The sequence below is a fragment of the Hyaena hyaena genome, unplaced genomic scaffold (assembly GCF_003009895.1).
Source record: "Hyaena hyaena isolate Hyena2069 unplaced genomic scaffold, ASM300989v1 scaffold_260, whole genome shotgun sequence".
Lineage (NCBI taxonomy): Eukaryota > Metazoa > Chordata > Mammalia > Carnivora > Hyaenidae > Hyaena > Hyaena hyaena.
In genome coordinates, this window is record NW_024080892.1 from 2,265,672 (window position 1) to 2,280,298 (window position 14,627).

Here is a 14,627-nt window from a genome sequence, read left to right on the forward strand (position 1 = left end):
TGGTGCTGAGCACTGCAAAAATAAATAAATAAATAAATAAATAAATAAATAAATGAAACAAAGTCAACACAGAGAGCCAGTTGACCTTCTGGGCTGTTCCCAGATAAGCACCTGTTTTTGTGTCCTATTCTCTCAGCAAGATATGAGCGCCTGAAGTCAGGGAATTTGTGGTCCTCATTGCTACACATCTGGGCTTTAACACTTCTATCTCAAGAAGGTGTCTGGTGTGCATTGCAAGGAAGAAAGAAGTCATGGTGGGGGACAGGAGTGGGGGACACTAGGAATCCCTGCTCTGCTCAGGAGACAGCTGTGAGAGGAAACAAGATTTTGAGAGGACACTGAGCCGCCTCCTGGGGTCTACACAGAGGTCTGTTCCCACTGATCCCTGCAAAGGACAGGAGCGGGTCCTCCAGATCTGAGAGAGGAAAGGGCAGTTCAGGAGTGTGGGAGTCAGCGTCAGCCTGGCTAGCTTGCCTTCCAGTTTGTTCCTGGCTCTCCAGATGGCCTCCGAGGACATGACGGAAGATGCAGAGGAAGGCTCCTCATTTTTCTCCCTCTGCCACTGGCCTCGAGGGATTGCAAGGCTGGTCTGGGCAGTGGTTAGACATGTGACCTACTTTAATCCCTAGGAAGCAGAAGAGTCTCTACATTTTTCAGCGTGGATGTATACTGATGATCCCTATGGATATCGCCAACAGGGTAGACCGCGCTCTCTTCCAGAGCAGTGCCTTTGACAGTACCACTGCCACATCCCTGGCCTTTTGTTTTTTTTTAAGTTTATTTATTTGGTGAGAGAGCACACATAAGCGGGGGGAGCGGCAGAGAGAGAAGGAGAGAAAGAATCCCAAGCAGGCTGTGCACTGTCAGTGCAGGGCCCTACGAGGGGTTCTATCTCACGACTGTGACAACATGACCTGAGCCGAAATCAAGAGCTGGACACTTCACCGACTGAGCCACCCAGGCGCCCCACCCCTGGTCTTCTTTAACTACTGGTGTGACTCTTTGCCACCGTGTATGGCTTCCTTTGCTGTGGTCCACACGCCTACCCTAATGAGACATGGGGTTTTTGAACATCAGTTTTGGTTTTCGTTTTCATCTTGAACATGGGGCTGTACATAGGGTTACTGGCCATAAAACGTGCCACACTTTCTGTGGGATAACCTCCCTGAGTTAGATTCCTACAGCCGGCGCCTTTCCCTCTGCTGGACACCGTTTCTGTTCTCCACATCTATTTTCATCACAGCCCCCACCCCTCAAGTAATTAATAATCTACAAATGCTCCCGCCAGCCAACGTGGTCCTCTTTGCTGCCACGGGCTCTGTGCAATTGTGGTCACAGACAATCAGATTAAATGTCCTATCACCCAGCATTGATCAGATTAGCAACCTTGTGACTATTCATTAATTGTATTTTCTCTTGGAGCCCTATTCAACTCAATACCAAATGCATTGTTTGTGGCATAAAAAGTAAATACAAATAGGATGTTTGTTACTTTTAAAATGAACTATCTATTACATTTTCCAAACAGGGTGTAAGAGGGTAGGTAGGATAATGTAATGTTAATTTTCCTGGGGCAAGATAGCTAAGCTAGGAGATTTCTCAAGAGCCATTAAATTTCTATAAAAGGCCTTTTAGGATTCCTATGTCTTCAGCGGTTCAGGAAACTCCACTCTATCCTGGTACATTTGGCCATAGTCCCTGGGACTACCGTTTTTGCGTGGGAGAAGTCAGAGAGGGCAGGCAAAACTTGGGAAGCTAAGGGGAATAGAAACTGGGTTATTTATGTACTGGAGGAATCTCAAGTATTGTACAGGGTTTAAATATTATAGGAGGAAGAAGAACTTACCGAGGGCATTTTTCTGCCTGGCGCACCCGAGCTCCAGAGGCCGGGCGGTGTTGTGCTGAATGATGCTGACCCTGAATGATGCAACCCTAACGGGTTGGTCGCTTCTTAATTCTTCACAACATCTCGCTGAGAAACTAAGGCCTGGGCAGGAGGGAGGCTTGATGGATGTCACTCACTGGGTGGTGAAGCAAGTAAATGACACACCTTCCACTAAGGTCACAGGCAGCCATCCGACATCTTGAGGGTCACAAGCAAACAAGAGTGTTTCACCAATTGCTCATTTTCAAGATCCATAGCGTTCCAATGGGAAGAAATCTAGAAAAAAACTTTTTAAACAGCTATCCATAAAAATTCCTTGACGGTGCGATCTATTGGTGAGTGGAATAGTCTCCCTAGGGAAATGGTTAAGAATGTCATTATTTGAGCAGCACCTGGGTGGCTCAGTTAACCATCCGACTTCAGCTCAGGTCATGATCTCACGTTCCTAAGTTCCAGCCTGGTGTTGGGCTCTGTGCTGACAGCTCAAAGCCTGCAGCCTGCTTCGGTTTCTGTGGCTCCCTCTCTCTGCCCCTCCCCTTCTCATTCTCTCTCTCTCTCTCTCTCTCTCAAAAATAAACATTAAAAAAAGAACGTCGTTATTTGATGCTATTAAAATTATATTAACTAGAGAACTCAGGGAAACGGGGGAACGGGGCTCTTGGAAGTATCCATAAACAGATGCAGTGTCCTCGTCACACGTTCTGCATCAGCTACTAGTCATGGGAACGTTTGCCTTTTCCTTAGACACTTACGTAACACCACTTCCTTCCCAGGCTGTAGCAGAGAATACCTGCCACCTGGATTTTTTTTGTTTTTTTTTTTTTTACTGTTTATTTATTTTTGAGAATGAGAGACACACAGAGAGAGACAGAGAGAGGGGACGGGGAAGGTGGAGAGAGAGAGAGAGAGAGAGAGAGAGAGAATCCAACGCAGGCTCCAGGCTCTGAGCCGTCACGACAGAGCCGCACAGGGAGCTCGAACCCACCAACCTAGAGATCATGATTTGAGTTTAAGTTAGACGCTTAACCCACTGAGCCACGCAGATGCCCCTGGATTTTTAAAAGTATAATGTTCATAATTTAGTGACTGACGAGCTCCAGGAACCATGCTGGGCGCTTTACTTCATGGGTGACTTTTAGGCTCCCTTTCCATCCCACGTGTCCCTGCAGAGGACCTTGTGACGTGCGCTGGGCAGCCGGGCAGATGGTGGCGCCGGCCCGCAGCCCAGTTCAGGCTGTAGAACTTGGCAAGGAGTTGCAGCTCCCCAACCCAGCTCCCTCGTCCCTGAACCGCGGATGAACACAGGCCCTCGCACAGCCGGATGCTGTGATGGTACTACGAGAAAACGCAAATTAAGAAATGATTATCCGGGGGCGCCCGGGTGGCTCAGTTGGTTAAGAGTCCGACTTTGGCTCAGGTCATGATCTCACGGTTCGTGGGTTCAAGGCGCGCGTCGGGATCTGTGCTGACAGCTCAGAGCCTGCAGCCTGTTTCAGATTCTGTCTCTCTCTCTCTCTCTGACCCTCCCCTGCTCACACTGTATCTATCTCCCTCTGAGAAATAAATAAAACATTTAAAAAAATAAAAAAATAAAAAAAAAAAGGAAATGATTAGCTGAAGACCAAGCATAGGAGGCCCTCCATCCGGGGAAAAGAGCTTAAAAAAAAAGTTATAATCAGTGTGAATCTACTGTTTACCTTTCCCATTTAGCTATTTTCCATATTTCTTTGTTTATCATTTACTTCTGATAGCCTATGAATCTCATAGGAGCACAGATCCTCTCCAAAACAGATTTAATTGGGGGTAAAAAGGAAAAATGCAGGAATCCTATGAAAAAGAAACCCCTGTGGCCATGTAAATGTGAGGGGTAAACATTTCGCTGACAGAAAGACTCCACCGTTTGTTATTCCATGAAAATCTGCTTAATTTATAAGCTACAGTGATACCCCAATAGCTCAGGTTAAATTTACCCTGGGAGAAATTTTAATTTTGGTGTTACTATTGTTTTAATCTGGGAGGTTTCCCAAGATGCAAGTGTCAGTAGAAAAATAGGGGCCCATCGGACAGATTCCTCTAACAGGCGACTTGGGGGCAAATATATATTCTGCTTTATATAGTTTAGCACTAAAATGTATTTGAGTATTGCCTAAGAACATGTCTATTTAATCTTAACCAACGGGTTATGGGAATCATCAAAAATCAAACACAATAACAAGGAACAATATTTATGGCATTTTACAGCCTATCCTATTATTGGTTAGTGCTCCCCTCAATTGTTTAACTGTAATTGGCTCCACTTTCTCAGTGTGGATGATTTTTATACATCAGAGTTAAAAAATAATGCTGCTTGCAAGTGAAAAGTTAAAGACCAAGACAAGGCCTATTAGAATAACATTACACTTTTTTATTCCCTGCACTTATTTCGTCAATTACTAATTATTTCCCTTTTCCTATGCAACAAAATAGAAGCCATAAAATCTTTGATTTAATGAAAACTTCCTTACCAAATAGGTCCTCCAACTCTGCTGAAGGCTTATAGGTAATTTATCTACCTCAGTAGGCAATGACCTTTTGTGAATCATGAGTCATTCCTCACTCCTAATGAGATGGATCCAGATGCCATCCCGCCCTCTGCATGGCCCCCGCCTTCCTCCGGCGGAGAGAGGCGGCACCGCTCCGCGCCCTGCCTCCCAACTTCTCCAAGTGGGCTGTAATTAGTCCCTGCACAGTGAGCCTGCTCAGGAAGAAATCACCCTCCTCCCTGCGCGTCCTCGTCAGGGTGGCCGAACGCTGAATGTTCTCTAGATGGTCCCGAGGAAAAAAAGGGTGAGGGGTGGGAGAGGCCAAGAGAAGTCTGATTATTGTCCGTGCAGTGGAAATAACTTCCTGGTGCCTCCCGAGGCCTCTCTCCTACTCTTCTCAAACCACGATCGTGGAGAAATAGTCTGGTGCTTCGAATACCATCTTGGGATCTCTGTTTTAGCGGCAAAGAGCAGTGCATCCTGGGAGCCTCGCTGTGCATCTGTGGTCTCCCAGCACTTTTGACTGGGTAGATTCCGTGTATTTGTAAATTGGATCCTGTATTGCTGATTATATATTATACCCATGCATTACTACTTATAATGTACTACTGATTATATATACATGGGACACTAACTATACGTACTACTGTACATGTATATGTATTTCCTGCCCAGTACAATATATCGAGTGCATTATACAGCAAATACAATAGAAGAGGCATGAACTAAATAATAAAGATGAATAAGGGTTTTAATATTTCCTCCCTGTTTACTTCTGGATCTTATAAATCTTTCGCTTCTTAGGGGTCCAGAGAGGGAGGAAGGACACTCGTGCTCTTCTTGGTCCCAGTAGATCACCACATGGCCATAGTAACAGAGCTGGGGCCACTTAACCTCCCCATATCACACGCGCTCCCCACTAATGTCTGAGTGAAGGAACAGGAGATTAACTGAAAGATCCACTTGTTTCCCCCACCCCACCTCACCCCACCCTTGCAACAAATTTTTCATGCTATGCTTTCCATTCACGGGAGCGGCCTTTGCTAGGAGACTGAAGATAATTTGCTGATGAACAATGCAGACATTCCTTCCAGAATGCCTGATGAATTTGTCTTCAAAATAGGCGAGCAATGGTAGAAGGTCTAGAAACAGCTGCAGGCCGAGGAGGGGTTGGCACAGGCGACCCCACTCTGGCCCATCAGGCACAGGCTGAGAACACCACACTGCTGGGGGGTGGGGGGAGGTCCCACACAGCCGAGGGCTTGTCCTTTCTCACTGCAAAGACAGAAGGAAATAAGAGGTGGTCTCTCATTGGTGCCTTCACCAGAGGAACATCCACCTGAATGGAAGGGATGTGAACCTGGCAAAGGAACCGGTAGGCAGGGTGCATGGACTGAGGTCAGTCGGAACGTCTCCACACTTGATTTTGATTGCTTCTTGCTGCCATGTCCGTATAGCATGATCAATAGTTGAAAATAGCTAGCCAAATCAAAGTGCATAAAAAATTCAAACTTGGAAATGTTAAAACATTCAAGCACAAGCTTGAATAAAACAGACTCTACATACTAATTTTAAAGATAAAAGTAAATTATTTTTCTGGGGAGAAAAGAAATCTGATTCTTTCTAATAGGCTATTTCCTTATAAGACCTGATATTCCTATTTAAATTCTAACTACACAAAGAGAGTCATGGAAAAATGGTGTTTGTTTTTTTAAATAACACATTAAAAAAAGAAGAGAATTCCTTGAAGACTTTCCACATTTGAAAAAAGTAAGCTACCAAGAATACTGAATATTTGAACCTATGTTTTAGGGAGATAATTTTCAAAACAAACAAACAAACAAACAAATAAGTAAAACAAGAAGGAAATAGCCCTACCAATGCGCAGTTTCTTTCTAGGTCAATGATTTAGCTTTATTCACATGTCTGGGTGAGGCTAGCGCGTGCGACCTGCCAACTGAAGCCACTGCATTTGACACATTTCAGTGTCAGCTGTGGGATTTCTGCCTTAAATCTGTCAGGACGGCCCTGTGGCCACTTCTGCAAAAACCCTTGGGGACAAAATTTATTGTTATACCTCAATAGCTTTTTGTTCACCTCCAAAATAGGGGTCCAGGGTCATACTAATGATTGTGGAGAGACAAAATGCTCTCTCTATATTTTATTAAACAGATCTCTTAATAATTAATCAAATGTGAAAATTATTTTCCATCACTCTGACACTAAGGCTAAAGCATTGCAATTTTTTTTCTCAGCCTGTTTCTTTTCTTTTTAAATTGCCCTCGGTGGATTCCCTCAGCTACAAAGCAAGTGAGGAGAGAAAGCCCAATTTACGACTTCGCTTTTTAAACCATAATCATCCCTCTGGGCTTCGACTGGGGAAGGTTTGGGGGGTTTTGTAGGTTGTCAGATAAACACCTGAGAAGACGTGCTCTTGGGCCCCCCAGATCCAGCGAGGGCCCGTGATAACATGGAAGTCCACTCTGAGCCAGGCCACACGGCACCTCTATCAGGAGAGGGCGTTATTGGAATAAAGGCATGGCTCTTTCCTTCAACGAGTTTCTGTGTTTTGGGGAGAAAATAGCTTGGTGAAATAAGAATCCCTTTGTTCATCTCGCGATGTGAGAAGGGGACACTGCATTGCTGACGAACGAGCCCTGAGTTCTACTTCCGGGCGTTTCCTCTATTTTCAGCCTCCGGCAAGACTGGTTCAGAAGCCGAGTGATGTCTTAGGGAGTCAGGCCCCACATCGTCACTGACAGATTAATACCAGATAAGGGACATTGCTAGGGAAATGCACGGCAAGCAGTTCTTCTGACCTTTCTTTACTGAAAGGTCAGAGAGAAATTAGAGGTGGTCTTTCATTGCTGCCTTCATCTAAGAACATCCCATCTGAATGTGTTAAGATGTGAGCCTTGCAAACACAGGACTAAGACAGCGTGTGCAGGTGAGCTGATATTTGCAGAGGGGGCTCTAGGAGTGTGTGGGAAGGGCACAGGGTGTGTAGGTGCACAGCTGAAACCACCAAACTAAGCAGTACGGGAGCCAAGTGGGCAACAGGAGTGGGCGAGAAGAGCACAGGAGAGCAAGGGCTACCGACAGCAGCATCAATATCCTCCCTCTGAGCACTAATTACATTATTAAGCAAACAGACCAACACAGGGTGTGAGGGCCGGAATCATGTATTTAGGACCCAGTCATTCTCCACTTGGCTGTAAATAATCATGTGCATACACAGTTCTTTCCCTCCAAAGTGCACTCACTACTGGGCACTTCCCTTACTTTCTCTTTAATTTACGAAGCTTGAGAAAGGGCCGTATTGTTGCCATGCCAGCCATTCTTGAAGAAGTCAGAGCCTCTGTATTCTGTGCTACACAGCTCTATCAGATATTTCTAAGAGTGGTGGCCAGAGCAGCCACATCTCCCCAGAGAAGATGCAGGATTCAAGAGGCACAGGAAACAGGCTCCAGGAGCAGCAACATGCATTTTCTTGGCTGCAAAGAGCATGTACTTGCTAATTAGACCTTTGCAATATATGAGAGCCCAAATCTCCTTTGATCCGGCTAAATCCAGCCTAAAGAGGTGGGTGTAAACACAGGATTGGAAGAAACCAGGAACAACATGGAAAGGATTTGTATGCAATGGGAATAAATCTGTTACCAAAAAAAAAAAAGTCCAAGAGGAGCTTGCAGGAGGAAATCTGCGGCAAGCTGAGCCAGCCGGGTGAATGGCAGAGAGAATAGAGGCTATTTGAATACTGATGTGGCCCTCACTTTCTTCCATTTCCATTAATGACATGCTCATCAAGGGCAAACAATGGGACCGGCTGCCGGCGCCTGTCACAGTGTGTGGGTGCTGGGATGCCAGGCTGTCATCCCTGGGCTGCATTTAGAGACCTGCACGCTAATAAGAAGTGCTCTGTGCCGTCAATGCAGACAGGTGCTTCCGCGGCTGGGACATGCTCCATTCCCTTCCCCCTGAAACCCTCCTCTCCCAGCCCCCCTGACAGACACCATGAAATGCACAAATTAACAGCCCCATCATGTTGGGCTGCTGCTGCCTGCGGTGAAAGCAGAAAATCAAGTTGTCACCCAGGGTGCAGTGATAAAGCCACAGCCTCATTTCTCTGTTGGTGCCCTATAATAGCAAATGCCAGACAGCTGGATGGATGGGAGGCTTTAGATTAAGGCCTTGATGCACTCTGGCCAGAGAATTAGTAGTTGCTGTTTCCATGTGGATATTCTGTTCAAAACAAACATCTGGAGAAAGCAAAGTTTCCTAAGGCCGAGTACCTTGGCTTCTTCTGGAATCCAAGAAAACAGCTAAAAGAGAGTGGTGTCACCTTTCAAACAATCCCAGTTAAGAATCTGACTGTGCATTTGCTTAGAACTTTACCAAGGACTTAGAGCTATGCAAAGGTTATCAAGTAAGCAGACTCTAGTGCGGAGGCCCATCTTGACGTGGGGAACAATTCCTGGGTCCAAACAGGGGCTTGGGCTACTTCACCGCCCCCCCACCCCAGCCCCGCACAAGTTCCCGATAGACTCTTTCTTCGGAATTTGTAGAACCCTGCCTGAGGCTGCCCTCCGCCCAACCCCCAGGGTTCCGCTCCGCAGTACACATCGTCGTCGTAGGCTGAAGCTCCTTGTCCTGAATAATAGATATGAAGCACCCTGCTCTCCTGGCACCACTGCCAGTGGTTCTAAGTGGCCAGGGCCTGACCGAGCCTGGGCTGACATGGCCGAGTGTGCAAAAGGCAAGAAACGGAGGGGCCTGAGCCCTTCAGACTCCAAGGATTTAATGACATAATGGCCTGAGAACTTCAACATAAAACAGGAAGAGCAACTAACGAAACTTACAACATAAAACCCCCCTCCTGTCATTTTTATAGTAACAGTAAAACACTTTATTGAATTTATGAGCTACATAATGACTATGAAGAATGTAAGTTGAATTAGAACCAACTCGGAAGTATAATATCAACTATAAACCCTTTTCTATTACCCCATCCCTTCAGCTTTTTCTGTCCTCTTCCTTTTAACCAAGGGACATTGCCTTCCTCAGACTTACGCCCGAGACGAGGTTCACAACTTGCTAATAAATCTTGACTCTTGCTCCAAAGCTCCACGCTGACAAACCTCCAAGGGGTAAGGCACTCACTCTCTGGGGGTGACCATTTACTCTCACAGCCTCTGAGTCATTCAAATGCTTTTTAGAAAAGAAACCAGTCTGTCTTTTCTTTGCATAAAGCCTGTCAAATCCAGAGGATCTCTGAGGATATACATCACGTATTTCAGTATCTGGAACTCCACGCTGTAATGGCCTTTCCGAAATAGATGTGCTACAACCCTCTTAGAAGTTTACGAGAAGCAACCTCAGTCAAGGATTCAGGCCGTGTGCCTGGGGGCGGGGGGTGCTGGTCAATTTCTAATGACTGGATGGGGGGAAACGCAGATCACTGAGCTAAGCAGCGTGCTGGGCTGTGTTTTCTGTTTCCATTTCGCTCTTTAAGTCTTTCTGTTCCCAAAGGATTTTTTTCTGGAGGGGTAATAAAATAAAATGGGTGAAACAAAGCCATAAGCCAGTTAAGTCTGAAAGACATGTCATCTCATCTAAAAGGAAGAAACGGACCATTTCCATGCCTAAGGCTGACAGCAACGCCTGAGCTGGCAATAGTGCTATTCCATTTGATTTATAGAATAATGGGGTGACAAATGACGACAAAAATAAACTTTTACTGCACTGAACTGCTCCTTTATTTATGAAATTTGGCCAAGTAGTGAAATCTTTTATCTGCAAGTTGTAACATGGAGTGGGAACGAGCGATTATGGTGTGGTAATAGTAACCCAGCGATGGAGGCTGAGTCAGTTGGAAATGGATTGAGGTAAAATAACTACCGCACCATGATAAATGTGAACAGCGCTTTGCTGACAGATGATCTAACAGGTGTTCATAACAACTATATAAGAGGATTTATTTATGACCAGCCACAGCCGCAGCACTGTAAATCAACTCCAGCAGCTGCACACCGCTGAAACCAAGTCCCTGATGGAGGAACGGTGCAAGAGCCCAAAGAACACAATTCACTCCAGAATCTTAATCATCAAATAACATTTTTTTTAGGTAATTACACCACAGCACAGAAATCATAATTACTTTCAATTAGAAAACGGAGCTGCCCGTAACTTTGTTTACAAAATAATTTTATTTAGGCCCCGTGGTTTTGACGAGGCACGAGCAAAATGGAGGCCCCTGGGTCATGGCAAGAGTGCCCTTGGGTGTTGGCAATTTCCGTGTGATGCCAGTATGAGGCTCCTTTCATGACGGCTTCATTTTTGAAGTAAAAAATCAAGCCCTAAGTGGGGAAGACACTTGGTTTCCTCCAAATGCCTGCATTAACTTCTCGTGGGCAGTGTGCAAGGGTTCACACCTTACCCTTTCCTGTTCCTTACTTTATACAGTGAAAGAACAAAGGGAAGAAGCATATAGTAGGGAACTTGTGAGAAATGGGGAGTTTAAATTTAGGCTGAGGGGCCCGTCTTTACTTAACTTTTTAAAATTACTTTGCAAAGGCGAAGTTCAACATTTTTCTTTCTGTAGGTCACGATCTTAATAATCCCTTTGTTGTCCGTGGAGACGGCTGACCCTACTGGAAAACAAGTCTTTGATCATCCCACTGCTTACAAAAATAAAAAAATGGAAAAAAGAGAAGATGCACTTCTAGGAGGAACAAATCAGAAGCTCGATTTCAGAGCTAATCTGTCTTTCCTCATTCCCTCTCATATTATGAAACCACCCTCCCAGGCCACTTCATGAGAAGGGTAGGCAAGGTGGGGCTTCCCCGTTCTCCCCAAGCACAGGTGCGGCACCTGCAGTCTGCCAGGGCTTACATGAACGAGCCCACTAGAAGAATTATCTGCTGGTCAGACTTTCTAGACATCTCTACATCTGAGAATAAAGATTCTTCTGCACTGGGGCGCCTGGCTGGCTCAGTCAGTACAGCACACGACTCTTGATCTCAGGGTCCTGCGTGCGAGGTCCACGTTGGGTGTAGAGAGTACTTGAGAAAAATTCTTCTTCACTAAGGCCTCATCTTTGGTGTCTCTGGCACTCAAGGTTGTTGATGAGAAAGCAGTGTCTCAGGATGTCACTGAAGACAAGCTTGAGTCTGTTGTAGTAATTCCATATTTGAGTTCTGAGGGGTTTGGGTCTTCAGAGTATGAATTTACAGAAGCAGCCAGAACTTACATGTACAAGTGACTGTATGTCAAGTTGGCTCCAGAATAAGACAGACATGAGGGAAGATTAGACATTACTTACACATACAATCACTACCGGTAAAAGGACACCAGTGGAACTTCATGTTCATTAGCTACTTTTAAGTCCAAAAAGATTCCTTTTAGAACCTGGAAATAACTGGAAAGCATAGGAAATACCTAAGATCCCCAAGGAAATAGCTAAAATTGGCTTACAAGTGGGAGAGTAGAGCCAACAACGCTGATTTCTCCCGATTTCTAGTTCACTGGTTCCCAATCTTCTTTTTCCTGCCTCTCCCCCGCTTCCAAGAGCAGCACAGCCCCACCTACAGTATCGAAACCATTGGTTCCTCCTCTAAACTGTCATTGCACCCTGAGCTGGAGACCTGGGGGCTGGTGCCAGGGAGAGGCTGGGAGTGGAAAGAGGAGAAATGAGGGCACAGAGAGAGGTGTAGGGGTAATGCCGCTCCCTGTACAAAAAAGGTACATTTTAAGAGATGGACTCAGTTGAGAACAATATAGTCTTCCTCCTCCCACTCCTAGAAACTGTTTTCTCTCCTAAATGCCATTCAACTTTTAAGACCTAGCTGCCTTCGTTCCATAGTTGAACCTTCTGGGACCTCTCTAACCCTCTTCTTTCCCTAAATCCAACAGCTCTTACTGGTGTGATGTGACAATCGCGCAGCTGCTTCACAACTTTTCCCAGAAATGATTTCAGCCTTTGGACAGCTGTGTTTCAAGTCTGTTGGTCCAGTGATCATGTGAAGTCTAAAACATTTTCATTCAAACACCAATTTCACGTACCAGGTCAAGTTAACTTACCAGGTCAGGTCTTAAAATAGCGCTTGCTCTGTAACACAGTTGAAAAGTGGTAGGAAAAAAAGTGACATTATCAAGAAAGAAAGAGAGGAAAGCATTCATTTAGTCATATTGAAAGCTATTTGTCAGGAAGAAGAGGGAGACTGAAGATTCAGGAAAGATATTTCATGATCCATTTAAGGGCATGTTTTTCTATTAAACACAGCTTCTATTCATCTAGGAATATAACACTATCATAAACTTTTTGTTTTGATTCCTCTAAAATCTCAAGAAAAGAGTGACAGTGATCATGAAAACTTCTCTTGAGGTAACTGGTCAAGCAGGAAGGCAGAAGGGAAGGAAATGGATGATAAAAAAATAAATAAATAAAGCAGGGGCACCTGGGTGGCTCAGTCAGTTGAGTATCTGATTCTTGATTTTGGCTCAGATCATGATCCTAGGGTTACGAGATTGAGCCCCAAGCTGGGCTCCATGCTCAGCATGGAGATTCTTTCCCTTGGTCTTTCTGCCCCTCTCATGCTCTCGCTCTCTTCCTCTCTGAAAGAAAAAAAAAAAAAAAAAAAGCAAGTGCATGGTTAGACAGTTAACCGACCTCCAATTGATGGAAGAGCCATCACGGCTGGACTGGTTAAATCACCTGTGTGAGGGGAGGGGAGGTGGAGGCGAAAAGATGGGCTCAGCATCTCTGGGGGTGATAGTTCGCTGAAAGCGATTTGACTTGGCACTCAAAGTGAGTGGGGGTGGGGAAGTGAGCCTACATTAGTATGTAAGCAAAGTTTGTTTGCAAACCAGGGCTCACTGACTTAGCGAAGTCCACACTGCATTCCTTCATTTACTGCCACCGGGACTGTGGTTTCCTGTGGGGTACAGAATGCATCTTGTATCTTACTATACCCCTGACAATCGTAACTGCCGTTCTTCACGTTCCACAGTGGAGAGTCTTTAAATAGAAAGGAAATAGTAAGACTTCGTTAATTTTGCATTACAACATAGGGTTTTTTACCCCCTCTCGTTATGTGAAAAGAGGATTTCCCCCCTTTAAACACAGTCCCCTATAAGGTTAGAGAGATTATAGAGAGGACACAAAGAAGGTAAAAGAGCTTAGGTTTTCCTCTAGCTAGCTAAACTTTACTTTTCAAAACCTCCCTTTATGTTATTCATCATTCCGGACTCTTATCTTCTCTATCTAACTTTTTAACCTGAAACAGGTTACAAGGGCAAACTTTTCATAAGCTATTAACAAGTTACTCAAATATTTGCAAATGGTAACTGGGAAGGGCAAGTTTGAAGTACTTTAATTTGGTAAGTTCATTGTTATAGTCTCTTCAGAATAAAAACATTCTCCTTTTCTTATAATAAATAAAGCAAATGTACTGAGATACCAAAAATGAGGCAATGTGATACCAAATACGAGGCTTAGTCTGAAATATACTATGAGAGCCATTCTTCAAGATTGGTGTACATAAAATGTCCCATTAAGTAGACATTAAAATGAAAAAATATAGCTAGAATTAAGAATTCAACATTGACTAACTCGACTCAATGGAACAATTTAAAGATAATCAAGGATTATGATAAAGTTAAAGGAAATATGAGGTAAGGAACTCTGAAACATTGTACCAAAAAAGGAAGAACACCCCCCTACCACTTGCCCCACCAAATCTTAAACTAGGGATTTTGGTCATTTTTCTAATTTCACTTACATGAAAAATATTTTAATGATATTAAGCTATTGATGTTAAAATGGCCTCAACTGTTAGCATACCACGTTATTTAGTATAGATTTTAAATCTAAGTTAGTTATCAAATATTTATCTTTTTCAAAAAATAAAGTTCTACTGAAAATTCCTTACCTTAAAAATAGGTACCTATAAAATGACCTATTTTCAAAGATAAGAAGTACCCTAATTTAAGGAAAACAAAAACCTGTCTACATCACAAGATACATTTTCCCTCTGCTTTGATGCATTTAGTGTAAATATGTTTTTCAGAAAACAGGTATTTAGCCTTTCAAATTCTTTGTAACATTTCAAAAAGTTGTTGACTTAAGGGGCGCCTGGGTGGCTCAATCAGTTAAGTGACTGACTTTGGCTCGTGTCATGATCTCATGGTGTAGGAGTTCCAGCCCTATGTCGGGCTCTGTG